Genomic DNA, 17,271 nt, shown 5'->3' on the forward strand with positions numbered 1-17,271 from the left:
AGAATAGCCGAATTAACAAGTGCCGTGTAGAATAACCAGCGTGTCAAAATGAATCTGACATCGGTGCGAGTGTAGATTTCGTTTTGGTTGCCAACAGAGGGAGTGTATGATAGATAGACAAATATTTCGGAAATAATAATTTGAATATGATTTGAATGTTATGTAGGAGGAATGTGTGGCTAGGTAGAAGAGAGAGTGAGCAGTTACATGTGAGTCGTGCTTGCGAGAAGGTGTACACGGGTTGACACGCCAAGACCAGGGCCTGACCATCTTTGTGATAATTCGGCTGCGTCGCTTGGTGCATCCCCCGACGTGGGCACCGCTTTCCAGATACATGTATTCTAAAAGGAATAAGGGGCAGAGAAGCTGTAAGTTTTGCAGACTTTTTTATTATTTAATCTAGCACCCGGTAGGAATAAAGAGTTGTTTTTTTCTGAATTGGCTAGAAGTAGTAGTAGTAAAAGGACGTTCTCGAAAGTAGCTCGAAATGATGCTTTTTGTGTACGTAAAGAGCCGAAAATATTTAAGCCAGAAAGAGAATTGGTCTGATAGTGAACAGGTTACGTCGCTTTTTATACGCCAAAAGAGAAGAAATGGCAGTAAATTAAGGTTCTCATTCGTAACTACAATTTCTGTTTATGGTAATATTGTTACGATGTTCATATTTTTTTGTCCGGTACTCATAATAACTACATTACTGATAATGATTATGATTTGTATATCGATATACGCTCATAGGATAAGTACGATATACACCAGGATGGACAAAGCGTGGTTGTGAATCGATTGAGAAGTTAATGCTAATGAAGGAATAACATTAGAAAGAGAACGTGGGATTAGTATAGTGAAAAATAGTTTTTTTTTTTTTTTTTTTTTTTTTTTTAAGAAGAGGTATGTATATGGATTGTAAAAATGCATCAGAGTATAAAGATTACTACTTGGTATAAATCGGTTAATATAATTTTTGTTTCCATCGATGAAAATGATTACGAATTTGATGTAAAGATTATTGCATAAATTTGTTTGTACATTGTTTTCAATTGATGAAAAATAAAATATAAATAAAAAAGGTAAATTGTGTGCGGAATTAGGCTTTGAGCGTTAGAAATAAAATAGGTACAGTGTAAAGTGTATACATAGAGTTTAAGTAATCGAGGCTGGTTCCACTTCCAGCTTCGCGATTCCGTCGATCAATGTTAACATGGGCATGCCATTCTGGTTAGGATATGGTCAAGCACATAATTATGGGACCTATATGGGAAAAGCATGGACATGTAATTCCGGGCAGGTTATGTTGTTTCCCATAATTGTTTGTTCATTGTTTGTTCATTTTTCCATCTGAGAAGATGGCTACGTTAAGCTGGTCTTCCATGCTACGTTAAGCTTTCAGCTACGTTAAGCTGGTCTTCCATGGGGTCCAGTTGGATGTGAGGTGGGACCACTTCACCGGGTTAAACACCCTGCTCTTTGCGATGAATGAATGAAACGGGATCTTTTACGTGCATGAGTTGTTACTCTCTCATACACGGGATCTCCATTTTATGTCCTATCCGAGGGACAGAGTGTTTTGCCTCTCGCTAGAGGAGACGGTATGCTTACACACAACCTTGATCAGTCCACACTCGAGTTCGAACCCGGGCCGCGTGATCGTGAGGCAGACGCGCTACCGACTGAGCCAACTCACCGCCCTATAATAATAATAATAATATGGGACCCATAGGGGATAAGCATGGACATGTCATTCTGGGTGGGATATGTTCAAGCCCATATTTTGACCCATATGGGATTACCGTGGGTATGATATTCCGGGAAGGAAATATTTAACCCTACGTGGGATCCATATCGGATCAACATGGTCATGCAATTCTGTGTAGGATAATGGTAAAGCCCATATTGGGCTCATATGGGAATGGTATGGGTATGCCAATCTGGTAAGGATGTGGTCAATCACAATTGGACTCATACGGGAAAAGCATGGGCATGCCATTCTAGGTAGGATGCGGTACAGCCAATACGGGATCCATGTGGGAATGGAATGGACATGACATTCTGGGTAAGATACGTTTAAAGGGGCATTCCGGACGATTTTCATAATTCCACATCATGTAGTGCATAAATCGACAGCTCCATGTATATATTTGTGGAATTTATTGTGGTCCTCGAGCAGAGAAACTAATAAATTGAAAATCTTAAACAAATTACACTGAACAGTGTTGATGACATCAGAGCCTCATATATTTCAGAAATGTAGCAGTGTAATTCCATTACAATACCGCTTGCTCAACAAGTTCAGCTGTGAAAAATCTATGCATGCCTTGTTCTTTTGTTCTGCTTCCTTGAGCTCCAACTCATGCATTCTTATGGTGAGGCTGCTATGTCATCATCCTTGTACATTGCAATTTGTTATAGATTTTTAAAACATTCTCATTTCTCATCCCTATCACTAAAAATTCTGAAACTCTATACTCAGTTTGACTAATTTATAGTTGTTCAAACGTAAAAGTCTGAAAATCATCCGGAGGTCCCCTTTAATGCCTTACAGCATGCATATGGGAATAACACTGGCATGACATTCTGGGTAGGCCCTATACAATAGGATATTTTCAAGTCTATATGGGACCCATGTTGGATAAGCATTGGTATGCCATTCCGGGTAGATATTGTAAGCCCATATGGGACCCACATGGGAAGGGTATGGGTATGTCATAAAGGGTACGACATCTTCAAGCCAATATGGGACCAATGTGCGATATGCATGGGCGTGTAATTCTGGGTAGGATACGCTATGTTCAAGCCCATAATGGACATATAGAATTAATCAATGAAAGTGATCAATTGTAAAAATAATCAGGTTTGATGACTTTCATGACAGAGCACTGCTTTTCATAGGAAATGTACACAAAATTGTGCCCGTTTTGGGACGACATTCCGTTACAAAAATGGGCGTGGCTTCGCAAAAGTATGCGCGGACGTTGCAAATTTGCTATCAAAAGTTGGGCAAGACTTGAACAAACAAAGTCACGAAGCCTCGCAACGAGGCCTTCTCGCGTTACAGAATTATAGCGCGAAACGTCGGGGGGGGGGGGGGGTTAATACTGCTGTTGCTGTTATTAATAAACAGCCACATTCATTCTACAGTTAGAGATATGGAAATACATAGCTGAACTGTAACACTAGGTATAGTGACAGATCATGATGATAATTTATTCCTTGCTTGATGACTAGGATTGAGAGAGAGAGAGAGAGAGAGAGGGAGAGAGAGGAGCAGAGGGCACAATGTAATGCAGGAAACAAAGTTGAGTTTCAAATTTTCTCTCAATTAATATTTAATATACGATTTACAACATGTATATAACGCTGATATTGACTCTACAGTATAAGAGAATAGAATTACCTCGGAATTTTGTATCCACCATGGAATGGATGGATCTTTGACATAGTGACTGCTATGAGATATACGGGAAAGATATAATTCTACCGACACTCTCATGAATAATGAACTCTTCATTGAAAATCTCCTACTAGTCTATCTAGATAGCGTTCTTTTTCATAATACACGTACACAGTTATGGAGCAAAATGTTTGGGCGCAACCCTAAATGACAAGGAAATACACACAGAATGTATGTTGTTCTGGTTTTTTTTTTTTTTTTTCTTGTAGCACACGTACATGTATGTATATTACATATCAACCATTATCTACAGTAAGTACTAACCCTGGAAAATAGTGTGCACACACTTGGAATGTCCTCTCACATTCTACCTACATAATAATTAATTATTGCAAAACCTTCACATCCAATATCAACAAGGGGTGGGAGGAGTATTTCCTTGGGCTCCCACATCAAACATGTTCATGGAAATAGATAACATTTAGACAAAGATATGACTTGATACACCAAAAACAAGATAAGAGCATACACAAGTACACGCATTCTGATCATTCACACATCCATATACAATGATGATATTAATATATTCGTATGTTACAATAATCACATATGAACATATAAATATATACATATCCATATATTCATATGTTACAATAATCACATATGAACATATGAATATATACATATCCATATATTCATATGATCATGGAATGGAATAGAAGTTCAGTCACCTCATGGTTGCTATTCTCACAATGAATGACTATCAATCATTATCTAAAGCAAGCACATGGTGCTATATCAGTCTACATCAGATAATGAAGACAAAGATTACATTCCTGCATCTCTAAAACAGATTTGTGCACTTTCCCCCCTCAGTCCATCTTTCATACTAAGTTTAAAGGGATCGCACAGTTTTGGCTGAGACCTAATTTTGGGTTTCTAACATTTGTTAGTGAGATCATGAGAAACATCTTATGAAATATAAAAGAGCATGCACATTGTAATTCCATGAGGAATTCAATATTTATTTGATGAAAATTGGTTTTGAAATGACTGAGATATCCAAAACAGAGTGATTCTAATAAAGTTTTGGACTCATATTTTATTACGATCACTTTGTTTTACTTTGTTTTTCGATGTTTCATTCATTCCAAACCCGATTTTCATCAAATGAACTTTGAATTTGTCTGAAAATGGTATGCTATGTACTATTTCATGAGTGTTTTCTTGGTATCTCACAAAAAGTTAAAAGCCCAATTCCCATCTCCATCAATACTGTACCATCCCTTTAAAACTTACTGGAATTAAAAAAGAAAGAAGCAGACCTATATATGAATACTCACTTCTTTTCCACCGCATAAATTATTTGCTTAATCATCATACAATAGATATATCTTCCGAACGGTTGATTCAATAGCAAATGTTAAACTTTCTAGATTATCATATGTAATTACAACTGTACATCTTTTTTTTTGGGGGGGGAGGGATATACCTGCACACATCGAATGAACAGCTCTTCTTGCGGCAGTGCAACAATGCACTGAAATATAGCTACAGCTCTTTAGTTGAATTGATAAATATTTACAATTGCACTTTAGCCACACTTAAGATATATTTTGTACAATGTATTTCAAGCTGCATCTGCCTCTTTGTTAACATACATGGAGAAGAAAACGAAAATAGGTATGAGTTTCTTCGATCTGTCTCTCTCTACAAATGAAATTTGTTAAATTACAGATCACAACTGCTGATTCAAGAATTAACAAACATGTCATTTTTATTTTGCAATGGGAGACAAACTGAACAAGCTCATACCTGAACCTTTATTAGAATGTTGCATTTCTGGAGTATCTGTGACTGTGGCAGTCTAATTCATTTGTTCCCCACAAAGATGACAGTACGAGTTTATGAAGAGTTGTGCGAAAGCTTCCAGGGAAGATGACGTAAATGAGTACAGGGAGAAAGTGATACATGTAATCTGCCAGGTGTATGTAAGCTTCTGACCACATGAGCATTGAGAATTAAGGGGGTCCTAGGACAAACACCGCAATATTACAAACTTCTCATGGCTCGGTCAATACGAGAACTGTTCTACTATTCCCTCGGTCTCAGGTTCAAATCCTGACAGAATCCCATTATCTTTGCTCATTCTTTATCATATCACATGATCCGCCCTTAAGGATCTGTAAGGAAGTGTAAGAGCGTATGATTACATGCTCCGCTGAGGATTACACTCGGAGGTACGTCGTTGTGTCACCATAGCGCGAGATGTACTGCAAACTGCTCTGACAAGTACCTTTCGAAATACCCAGTACAGCATGACCGAAACCAGAGAAGTTGTCCTTACTGTACAGTGAGGGTGTTCGAATTGCACACGTCCATGCTAAGTGGTGTTTAGACAATAAATGGTTCTCATATGAACATCATACACAGGGTAGTGCTTCACACTACGCCACATGAGTATGATGTCGTGAGGTACTACTATGTGTTTAGCATCATGTATGAAGCAGCTGCAACACTTCTGGGTGTGGCACTTCACAATGTGAGACGTTACTACACACTACACAACGCTGTACACAATGTGCTTTTGTATGACTCCTACAAATTGTTTGGCAATGTGTATAAATGTAGCTCCTATATGGGTGGTAATAATACTAAACCATGTGGTACTACAACTTATAGTGTTTGGCACTGTGCATAACGGAGCTACCACATGGCTGGAACACATTACACAAGGTAGTTGTACACAATGTGGTACTACAGAATGTTTACACTGTGTATAAGGCAGCTACTATTTTTAAGGGCAGTTCCACACTTAACACAATCTGGGTCAGGTGTATTACACAGTGCCCATAATGGTGTATACATTGTGTACAGTGTGGCTACCAATACCAATTCAGTGCTTCTGGAGCAAACTCTATAAGGAAGTTTTAGGAATCTTGCAGGGAATGTGCTTAACTATGGGTTGCTTGTTGCACCTCCTTATCATAGCTTTTCACAAACCAGGACCACCACTCTCAAACAGAGAGGACCAAGTTGGAGCACACTCTTGGTCATGCCCTGGTGGCATTACAAGGTTGAATGGAGAAGAGGTGAAGACCATGGCAGGTCATTCATCTTCACGTTTTAGACTCAGTAGACGCACAGCTCGGGGAACTTCATCTCGTACGTTGGGACAGAGTGGAAGACGGCCGGCGTGGACGGGTCAGGCTTCACCGGACTACCAGCGGGAGACAAAGGAGTCCTGTGATTCGAAAGACACAATGGGATAAAGTGCCAATTAACCCTCTGCAAGGCCACATTTATTACGTATCTGTCCAAAGCTTTGTATATGAAATTTGTGCACCTTTGACTCACTGGCAAAGAAAGAGTTAAAAAGTTTTATGATTTTATCAAATGTATGGACCTCCAGTGGGGTAGATTCAGTTATTCAACGCCTCTTTGATATTTCCATGTTGGATATACAAACTTGAAATGAATTCAAGATATATAGGGAAGGCACAGACATGATCGTAATTTAGCTCCATCAATATCTATCTTTTATTGGAAAGACGGTGATAATTATTGCAAAGATCATACTGAAAGAAAAGATGCATTCCCTCCTCACAAGGGTTACACTACATAGGTACATAAGTCACAAAGACGCTGCTAAACTTATCAGATATTGCCAACTTTGCTCGGCAAGTTTCGTGGTGTCATCCGATTGCATGACAAAACACTCCAACATACAAAAGGTTTAGAGAATCATGCTCTAACTTTCAATAGATCTCTACACAAATATTGCCATGCTAATAAACCCTTTGCTATTAAACTGTTTCTTGTAACACTACAGTCTATGGGGAACCATGATTTTCTTTTTCACTCTTCAACAGGGACCATGGAGTGTTTTGTTTTGTTTTGTTTTGTTTTGCTTTGCTTTTTTTGGGGGGGGGAGTGGAATCGGCCAATGGAGGGAGGCAAGGATCGTTGTGCAATGTAAACCCCAGTTCTGTAGCCCCTGTTCAATACCCTGCGGATTCTCAAGGCACACCAAACACGCCCATCAGACTCAAAAGGGTAACACTAAATTGGCAACTCTGAAGTGGTAACACATTCACTGGAAAGACTATTGTTGTCCACTCGAAACTTCCCCATCAATATAATCTTGATACTTTCACTCCTGATCTCCTTCGATGTGATCTCATCGACCTTCTTGTGATTAGCATGTTCTTTTCACTCACTTGACCACCGTGTCCAGAATGTCGTTAAGCTTCTTGTGCCATCGCTCGCTCTGGAAGAGATTCAAGCCGAAGAGAAACCACAAATAACCTTCAGTATAGAGACACTACTGGACATGTGCTTGTCATGTGCTCTCGATGAGAAAAAATTGTGTCATTGTGAATACACGTAAATAACCTTCAGTATAGTGACACTACACATGTGCTTGTGCTCTCGATGACAAAAAAATTATGTGTCAAGTGAGCATGTGAGTGGGTACGTGGCTGTGAAGGTGAAGGTGAAGGTGTGTGTTGGCGTGATTTGTTAAGCGCTGAGAGACACGGACACTTCTTAAAACAAAGCAATCTATGACAGGCAGGGCAGTATTGAGCAATATACTTGATCATGGTGTCTTTCATATGCATGACAGAACACTCCAACAAACAAATTAGGTTTTAGAGAATCATGCTTTCACTTTCAATAGATCTCTACACAAATATTGCTATGCTACTGTTTGCTGTTTTATTGTAACACTACCGTCTATCAATGGATTTTCAGTTTATTTTCATTAAAGTGACAAATTACAACACATATGGCTTGCATTTTGCAAACTCCTTTGTTGAAGCAAGAAAATGAACAGAATGTACTATATTAGGGTTGAATGGCAAACACTGTACAAACACACAATCTTCATTGTGTTCTTGAAAGTTTGCATGGTGATGTAACAAAACAAAAAAAGAGGTTTGCGACAACACCATGTAAGTGCAGTCTGTGATAGGCCTGTTGTTTGGAGAAAGAATTTTCGTTGACAAAATGTCACCTCTCTGATGAGTATGGTGGCTTTTATCGATTGTGCATCCTTGTCCCTTGTATGCTTTGAGTGCTGATTGGCACAGAAAATCCTATAGCACTGTACACACTGCTGAAAGTTCCCAGCACACAAAGGATCAACAATTATTTGTAGCATTTGAGTCACAATTATTACACAACAATTTCGAGGCAAGATGCATCCACAAGACTATAAACTAAATCTAATAACTAAATAACTAAATAACTGAATAACTAAACAACTAGTTCCTGGCACAGAAAGGACGAAAAATTATTTGTGGCGTTTGAGTCACAACTATTACACAACAATTTTGAGGCAAGATGCATCCACAAGACCATAAACTAAATGTAATAACTAAATAACTGAATAACTATAACTAAATAACTAAACAACTGAATAACTATAACTAAATAACTAAACAACTAAATAACAAAATAATTAAACAACAAAATAACTAAACAATTAAATAACAAAATAACCGAATAATTAAATAACAAAATAACTAATCAATTAAATAACAAAATAACTAAACAATTAAATAACTAAATAACTAAATAATTAAATAACTAAATAAATAAATACCAGTAACTGAAAAACTGAATAACTCAATAACAAAATAACAAAATATCTAAATAACTATATAACTAAATCTAAATAGATAAGATGTTGAGATAAACAGAAAAATGAACAGACACTTTAGCGTGAGGAGGAGGATGATGAGGAGGAAAGAGAAGGAGAGGGCACAACAAAAACACCCGGCTACTCACTCTTTGCTCTGCGGACGCAGCCAGCTGGTCCAGTGAGGAGTTCTGGAACATGTTGAGGATGGCGAGACGCTTCTCCCTCTCCTCCTCCACCGAGATGCCATCGACGACGGTCGTCGGGGTCAACACTTTCTTCAGGGACTCAAAGGTCACCAGCTCTTGTGGGTGTTTCTGTTTGAAAAGAAGAAAGAAATAGATAAATAAGTGTATGGATAAAAGAAAGCAGAACTTAGTCGCAGACGAGATACAAAGGAGGAAGCTCGTTTCATAAGATGGTACAATGTCATAGATATACTGACCACATTGGGAATGTGAGAATAATCACACACACACACTTCACACAAAATCCTTTATAGAATAAAGGGGAACATTAATTACAAATAAAAAAAAAAAAAGGTCACATGAACAAAGGGCATGAATGATTCCAAAATAATTACCGGTATACGTACTGATTCCTACTTTATAGAAGCATCAAAGAGTGTCAGGCTGAGGTCTTGGACTTAGATAATTACTATGAATTTGCTCTCACAGAACTGCCACATAACACCCATATTTCATAGATAATCTAGGACTTTGTTCTATTTTGTGGATATACCTGGACATCATAATATAACATTGCATTACAACAAGATGTTGCAAACAATATCAGTTCTGGAATACACTGGCATACAAATCATTCCATTCCAAAATTTTCATGCCCTTAGCACTTCAAAACTCTAGTCACATTTATAGTGATAAGCAGTTAGTTTCAGATCAATTAACAAAAACAAAAATATAGCAACATCTTTGTACACCAGGTTTTGGACTCGCTGCTTGTTCATCCCCCCCCCCCCTCCCCCACTCTTGCTGTTGCTATTTCACACTTTTCCTATTCTTTATCCTTGTGTTGTTCCTTATCTTGTTTGATGTTGCCTTGCCCCTATTCATCTTTATACTTCACAGGTTGCCCCTGTGATCCTTGAGATCATCAATGGACCACCTCTGCCTTTTGTCTGTTTACCTCCTTGCTTTAATACCCCTTCTCAATACCTGGTTGGCTCCCTGCCTTTGACTTCTAAACCACCTTTTGTTTTCATTGTTCTGTGTCCCTACCCCTCCTCAGACTGTGATTATTGTGTGAAAGTCTATTATGTGACTGCTTTCCAGCCTGTCTGTCATTTTTCCTCTGACAAAGATTCTGCTAGGATCAAAAGCTCAGGCCCCTTTTGACTCCATAAAACAAAAGTAATGAGGGATTCATTTCATTTTCATTTAATTAATGTTTCCTGTGACAAACCCTCTTTTCCCATGACAATGCACACGTATTATGCAGTGTAACCATTACCAGTCGCAGTATTATGCAACCACTTTGATTCATTGCACAAAAAGAAAAAAAAATTAATACTGTGAAGAGTTTCATCGTGACATGAGCTAAGTACCATTTTTAAACATTTCAAAGCACATATGTAAGTCTATTGTCAGATACAGCTAAGTAAAACTCTTCAAATAATACGTCATATATCACATAACAGTGAATATTCTTGAAGTTATGATTAAAAATATCCCATGATATCTTATTGGTTCCTGTGTCTTCCTTAGCAGAGATATTATGCTGTGAACTATGCCTTGTTGCAGGCAAAACATGTACCCTTATTCCAGTGGGCGACGACTGAGCAGACTCCAGCTCGATGTTCACAGACCCGACGTCAACACCACTCCTTGGTCGGCTGTCAACTGGACACAATGAATAAGAAGCAGAGCAGATGATGAATGAATCCAGTTATAAACAACAAAATAACAGCATGGGCTACGAGAACTGTACCGAGCTGCAACTACCCATAGTGAATGACTTCTAACAGTGATCTTCGTACTGATCAAACTGAATGCTTTAATCGATCCTTTGAGCTACTAGGAGTATCTGCTACATTCATATAATACCATCTGCTAGTAGTCTTGATGAACTATACAGTATGTCCCAATAAAAATTACAACGGGGCCCTCTGCAATGATATCTTTAAAAATATTGCATCAATCTAAATACAAATTCAGGGTATGAAACTATAACTCATTGCCCACATCTTACAGAAAATCCCATTCGATTTGCTTCAGTGGTCAAAGGGAAATGAGGAATTTTGTAGAGGATGTCGGGAATCTCTTCTGTCCAAAGTCTATTATTCACACACAAGAGCATTGAATTGCTAAAATTGGAAGAATCAGACTCATGACATGCTTTACAACAAACTACATTTCTCTGTGACCGCTTCACCAAATTGAATGGGGTTTCCTGCAAATTAGAGTTAAGACGTCATATTTCACAACCCTGAAGTAGCACTTGAGACAGGTCGATCATATTGGGTGTTATCAATTTGAAAATCTAATTGTAATTTTTGGGGCGACTTACTGCAGCATTTCCCCCAAAAATTACAATCAGATTTTCGCATTGATAACACCCAATATGATTAATTCTTTTAAATGCTACTTTAGGGTCTTAAAATATAACATCTTAGGACTATTTTGCAGAAACCCCCATTCAGTTTGGTTAAGCGGTCACAGAGAAATGTGGATTGTTGTAAAGCATATCATGTTTCTGATTCTTCCAATTTTAGCAATTCAATGCTCCTGTGTGTGAATAATAGACAGAATTTGGACGGAAGAGATTCCCGACATCCTCTACAAAATTCCGTATTTTTCTTTAACCACTGAAGCAAATTGAATGGGATTTTTTGTAAGATGTGGGCAATGAGTTACAGTTTCATACCCTGAATTTGTATTTAGATTGATGCAATATTTTTAAAGACATCATTGCGGAGGGCCCCGTTGTAATTTTTTTGGGGACATACTGTATACTTGCACTGCTCAGTCAATGGCAATCACATTTATGTCTTGGCACTGGTCACATGCATTTGCAAAACGTGATAACAAGTATGACCTAGAATTTCAATAAATTTCAATCAAAAGGAAGAAATATGAACTCACATGAAAAACACAAAATTATTATCAGAAAATTACTGGGTATGGCGGGTTTTCCATGTAAAATTTGAAAGATGAAAAAAAGTTATATCTGGATATCATGTTTCTATGCACTGTCAATGTGCATAGGGACTGCTTCTTGCAATGATTCTTTCTGAGATACTTCGCCGATATGATAGAACAATGTCACCTCCAAATTGACTAATGATGTCATTTTCCACATCGACTAATGAGCCTTATTTCGCATTAAATAAAGTTATCCATTAAACTACCAATGCGGGTTCTTACCAGATGGTTCGTGAATGAACGGGGTGTTGAGTCGCGAGGTGTCGTGGCCGCTGCTTCTCAGGCCGTCACCGATGGCGCTCTTCTGGAAGAGAAGGTTGCCGGCAAGCGCTTCGCTGGGGAGTTTCCTGCACGGCATCGAGGAAGGAAAAACTTTCTGTAAGTTTTGCCCACGAAGTATGACAACATCACAGTCAAAAGACCATTAAAGGAGACATTTGGATGATTTTCAGACTTTGTACTTGAACATCTATGAATTGGTTATACTTGGTACAGAGTTTCAGAATTGACATGAGAAATAAGAATGTTTTCAAAATTCAAATCAAATCACAATAAATAAGGTTGATGACATACGTACCATCAGCTTCACCATAACAATGCATGATTGAATGCTCAATCCACAGAACACAAGTAGAAAGTACACAGGTGAACTTTTTAAGCAGGAACTTATTGCTACATTTCTGAAATATATCAGTGTATGCGAGCACCCAATCTCATAATCCTTGTTAAGGACGTTATGTTTCGTTCTTCATTCTTACATCAGCCGGTGGCTGTACATGTAAATGCTGTTATTTTTGCGTAGATATTTTCATGAATGACGAGGTCATAGACATTTTTGAGAGATGTTGTTTTCGCCAATCAACGCTGACGTTTGCGTTAAATGCTGTATTACAACTCTTAACGTGCCATGGTCGCCGAACGGCGACCTTAGGCCTGACGTGCCATGGTCGCCGATAGGCGACTAAAAAGAACGAGAAAAGCATTGATCATTTAAGTTCTTCTGGTACCGTAATGTGTTACACCAAGAAACTGCCAATGATATGTAGTGGTAGCTGATTAGCATAGCCATCGTTTCCACTGAAAATGTGAGCATGCTTACATTAGAAAATTTTGAGTAATTACATGATTTTTCAGCTAGATGTATTTTTTTCGCGTCGGGAAAATCCGCAGCGAGCGCACCCTCTGCGAGATGTGTATGGATCAAAAGTCTCATTGGTAAACCACACGAGTGTATGCTATTGAATCTGCGTGTATTGTCTATGCGGTTCCACTCGCATTGTTCCGCTTGGATGCTATCCTGCGGGAAGCTCTTTTGATTTTGTCCCTCAAAGAGGGTCAGCTTTCGTTCGTCGGTCAAGTCTTTCATCATTTTGTTTTGGTGAACGTCACTAGTCCCCACGCTAGCATAGGAATTGCGCGCGGACAAAGACCTGCCGATTTCAATAGAGTACCCCCGCCCGTGGTCCGCTTAGACAAAAGAAGGATTAGTAGGCTCTTCCTTCTCAAGTGGACAAAAGACACTCTTCCAGGGCCCGGGACAATCACTTCAGTTTCAAATACAGGATCTGGGACTAAAGGACTCAGATTTGGGAATGAATTACTGAGGCAGAAAGAGAAATTGCTAAGACAAAATAAACTGCTAGTATCTTTTGAATCATACAATTCTAGAACGCAATTTTGTTATCATTTGAAAGAGGAGATGTTGCTCTAAAACTTTCTCACAGAGTCAAGGGAGTGTTCTATTGAAGAAAAAACACGACTGACTCTGTTTTTTTCCATACTACACAAAAATTTCTAATAATTTTTCTGATGTATCAATTATTTCTGCAATATTTCAGGTTCAGATAGATATCATGGCAAACTGACTACATGACACGAAAGAACAAACATTTCTTGATATATGTTGTGTAGAACTCAATTCAAAACAGTCAATAGTTTCAGAGATATGGCGGTTTTAAATTTCATTGTCAGTCCACTTTCGAAACGTTCTGGCGTTAGGTAAAAACCTCTGGCACGTTAGGGGTTTTGGGCTTGGCACATTAAGAGTTAACAAAGCACTTGGTGACATTTTTGCGTGTTGTTAAATTCACAATCCAAATGTGATTCACGAAATTCGCGAAAAATAACAGCTTATACAGTCATTATTTGAATCTGGACCAAATCTTAAAAGTGATGAAGAGGGGTATTTTTGGAGGGGCGGTGTGGATGAGCCATGTCCTGCTTACCCCTGTTTGGCTTTGATGTCGAATGGTGGGAGGAGGTAGGGTGCCATCTTCTGCCTTGTGTCAATCACCTACACAATACAAACCATACACCGCAGTGTAGAGACAATAATAAATGGGACCACAAACAAATGACAACATGACCAAAAAAAAGTTTTCTATCATCATGAAAACAGAACTTCCCTGAAGGGGGGGGGGGGGAGGTGGGGGAGGGGCAATGTGGTATTTAAAGTGGATGTTTACCTGTTCAGGACGAGTACCGAGTGTATACTCGGACAGGTGTCTATGGGAAATGTGTGTTGTAGCAAAATCAAACCGTCCTTAACGGGTTAAAAATACTCTTGACTTTCAACCTGGGGTCCCCAGATTTTAGTCCTGCTTCCAGCGCTAACATCCTTTGACAAAACGTTTATTCCTGCGCTGTCCCTCCCAAAACAAGTGTACAAAAAGGGTACCTGGCAGAGCTTGGGTGATGATAATGAAAGGGCCCTCTGGACAGGCATCTATGGGAAATGTGTGTTAGGGCAATATCAGCTCATGCTCAACAGGTTACTACAGACATATCATGCAAGAAAAACTGATATTGTCAGTATTGCCTGAAAAATTACAGCAACAAGGGAGTATGTGCACCTCAGCAACCAACATCTAGAGTTTACATGTACACTTTTACTTGCTAAGTTCATTGCATAAAAACTTAACAGGGGTGTGCATCACAAATAAGACAAGAGCAGTTTGAAAGACTGCTGATTGGATCTGTGCGCCAGTTTCCACCTTTAGCTAGGATACCACTGCAAACAAGCACTGGGTTGTAACTGCACTTACCGACCACACGTGTTGTCCCAGGGCAGGAATGGCTGTGAGCTGGCTGATGAGGTTGAGGTACCGGGCTACCAGGGCGTGGACCATGCAGCGGTGGGCAGGCTCCAGTCGGCAGTCTGGGTCACACACCATGTCCTGCATGCGCAAACATGTGTGATATCACAGCTAATCTTCGTCATGGAAACTGGATGTGAACAATCTCATCTGGCCCTAATATCTGTGAACACTACTTGTGTATTGTCACTACATGTAACCATGATCGCACCCAGTTCCAAACTGGATGGATGGGAGGAGCTTTAAAGTGAATCAAGAAAAGTGGTCTTCTCATGTGGTACACTCACACTCGCAGACCACAAACTGAAGAGGTCTTACTGGTGGAGAGAGGGGAGGTGGTGCTTTATACCTAACCCTTTATGTGCTGTATGACACTTTAAATAAGGGTAATATTTAATTTGTCACACATTTTCACTGCATTTAGTTTACAGGAGCTGGAACGTCATTCCAGGGTGGGAGGCTGCATGGATGAGGATGTCAAGGTCAATGGTTACCCCACCCCCCCCCCCCCCTGGGTTCCATGGCCCCACCTGAGATATCCATTCAGACTTGACCTACAAAGCAAGCCCACTGAGGTGTAGCAATGTGTCTCTCAGTCCAACAGAAGGGTAGGACCTACGTCATTTCACTGAAACACATTCGCCTGTACTGAGTTTCCTCATTGGCCAAGAAGTTGTCGAACATTGCAGCCCTGTGAAAATTCACATTTTACACCTTCTCTGTTGTCAGTTGAGCCAAAAAAATAGTATATCACACAAAACATGTCAGTCTTTTAAAGTTGTAATAACATGACATAAAGTTTTTACATCAGAGATTATAAAGAGCTGAACATATTTTACACTGAGTGATCATGCCTACAGACGAATTCATACACTTAATTTGTATGAATCATACACAGCTAGGTGAACTTGCAAATCGAAATTGATGTACTGAGTATGCCACCAAATAATGGAGCGGGAACGAATATGCATTACATTGCATTATACAATTCAAATTCATGTAATTCAGAAGGGCTACATGAAAGGGTGATCTCTGCCATACCTGCAGGGCGAGCGAGACCTTGACGAGGTCGACCAGGATGTCGTCCGTGCCGAACTCGACGCAGAGCAGCGCCAGGGTGGTGAAGACTGCCACGTAGTTCTCCGTCTTGTTTTCGCTGCAGCGCAGATTCTCGTAGATGTGCCACTGGATGTCGGCCTCATTCTAATGGGATGGGAAGGAACGAAATCGCCTTGTCAATAATCATTCGGACGACTGCTTCATTATTACATTTCCTTTTCACACAAAAAAAAAAAAAATCACAAGACATTGTTGACAGAATTAACTTTCAACTCATATTTTCAAAAAAGATCACTACTGCACGCATTCACATCTATGTCAATATCCAATTTCCTTTCTACTCTATCCTACCATACGTTTCCCCAATACACATAAGTTGTTCTATCCCTAAAATTCACTTGCGTATAGACACACATCCTCTTTGTCCATTGTATACTTTTGGAACATTCCGTTCTATGTTTGTTGATGCTTGACATGAAGGGGGCCTTGTTACGTAAGCAACAGTAGTGCCTCCTATAGGCTCCACCAGTGCCGTATCTTAATATACGGCACTGGGCTCCACCACAGCAGTTCTCTCTGTGAAAAAAAAAAAAAAAAATTCTTATGTTAAAATCAGACATGAAATAGAAATGAAATTAGGTTAAATAACTTGATGCCCTCTATCTAGTGACTAATAAAACAGGTTCTTGGTAGAGGAAGAATTTAGGGGAATATTCTATCTCATGCTACAGATTTACGTAATCAAAAACAACATAGTTTACGAAACAGAAAAGTAAAGGTGTCAGCAAAAGGAAGGTCGATATGGAGTTTACACAGCCACGGACGAACAAACACACGGCAGTACAGTGTGCAAATGAGATAGGTGTTACAATATCATCCTCATACCCAGGACTTTCAAATGTTGTGATTACATGAAAAGTA

At 39.2% G+C, this 17,271-nt stretch overlaps 1 long non-coding RNA gene across 1 annotated transcript; it reads right to left on the minus strand.

The window, feature by feature from the left end:
- Positions 1-9,262: 9,262 nt before the first annotated feature.
- On the minus strand, positions 9,263-12,544 carry LOC140234152 (uncharacterized). The gene is made up of 3 exons (XR_011901589.1): positions 12,419-12,544; positions 10,809-10,894; positions 9,263-9,352 (listed from the first exon to the last, which is right to left on the minus strand). It is a non-coding gene; the product is annotated as an uncharacterized lncRNA (long non-coding RNA).
- Positions 12,545-17,271: the final 4,727 nt, after the last annotated feature.

This window comes from Diadema setosum, chromosome 10 (genome assembly GCF_964275005.1).
Source record: "Diadema setosum chromosome 10, eeDiaSeto1, whole genome shotgun sequence".
NCBI lineage: Eukaryota > Metazoa > Echinodermata > Echinoidea > Diadematoida > Diadematidae > Diadema > Diadema setosum.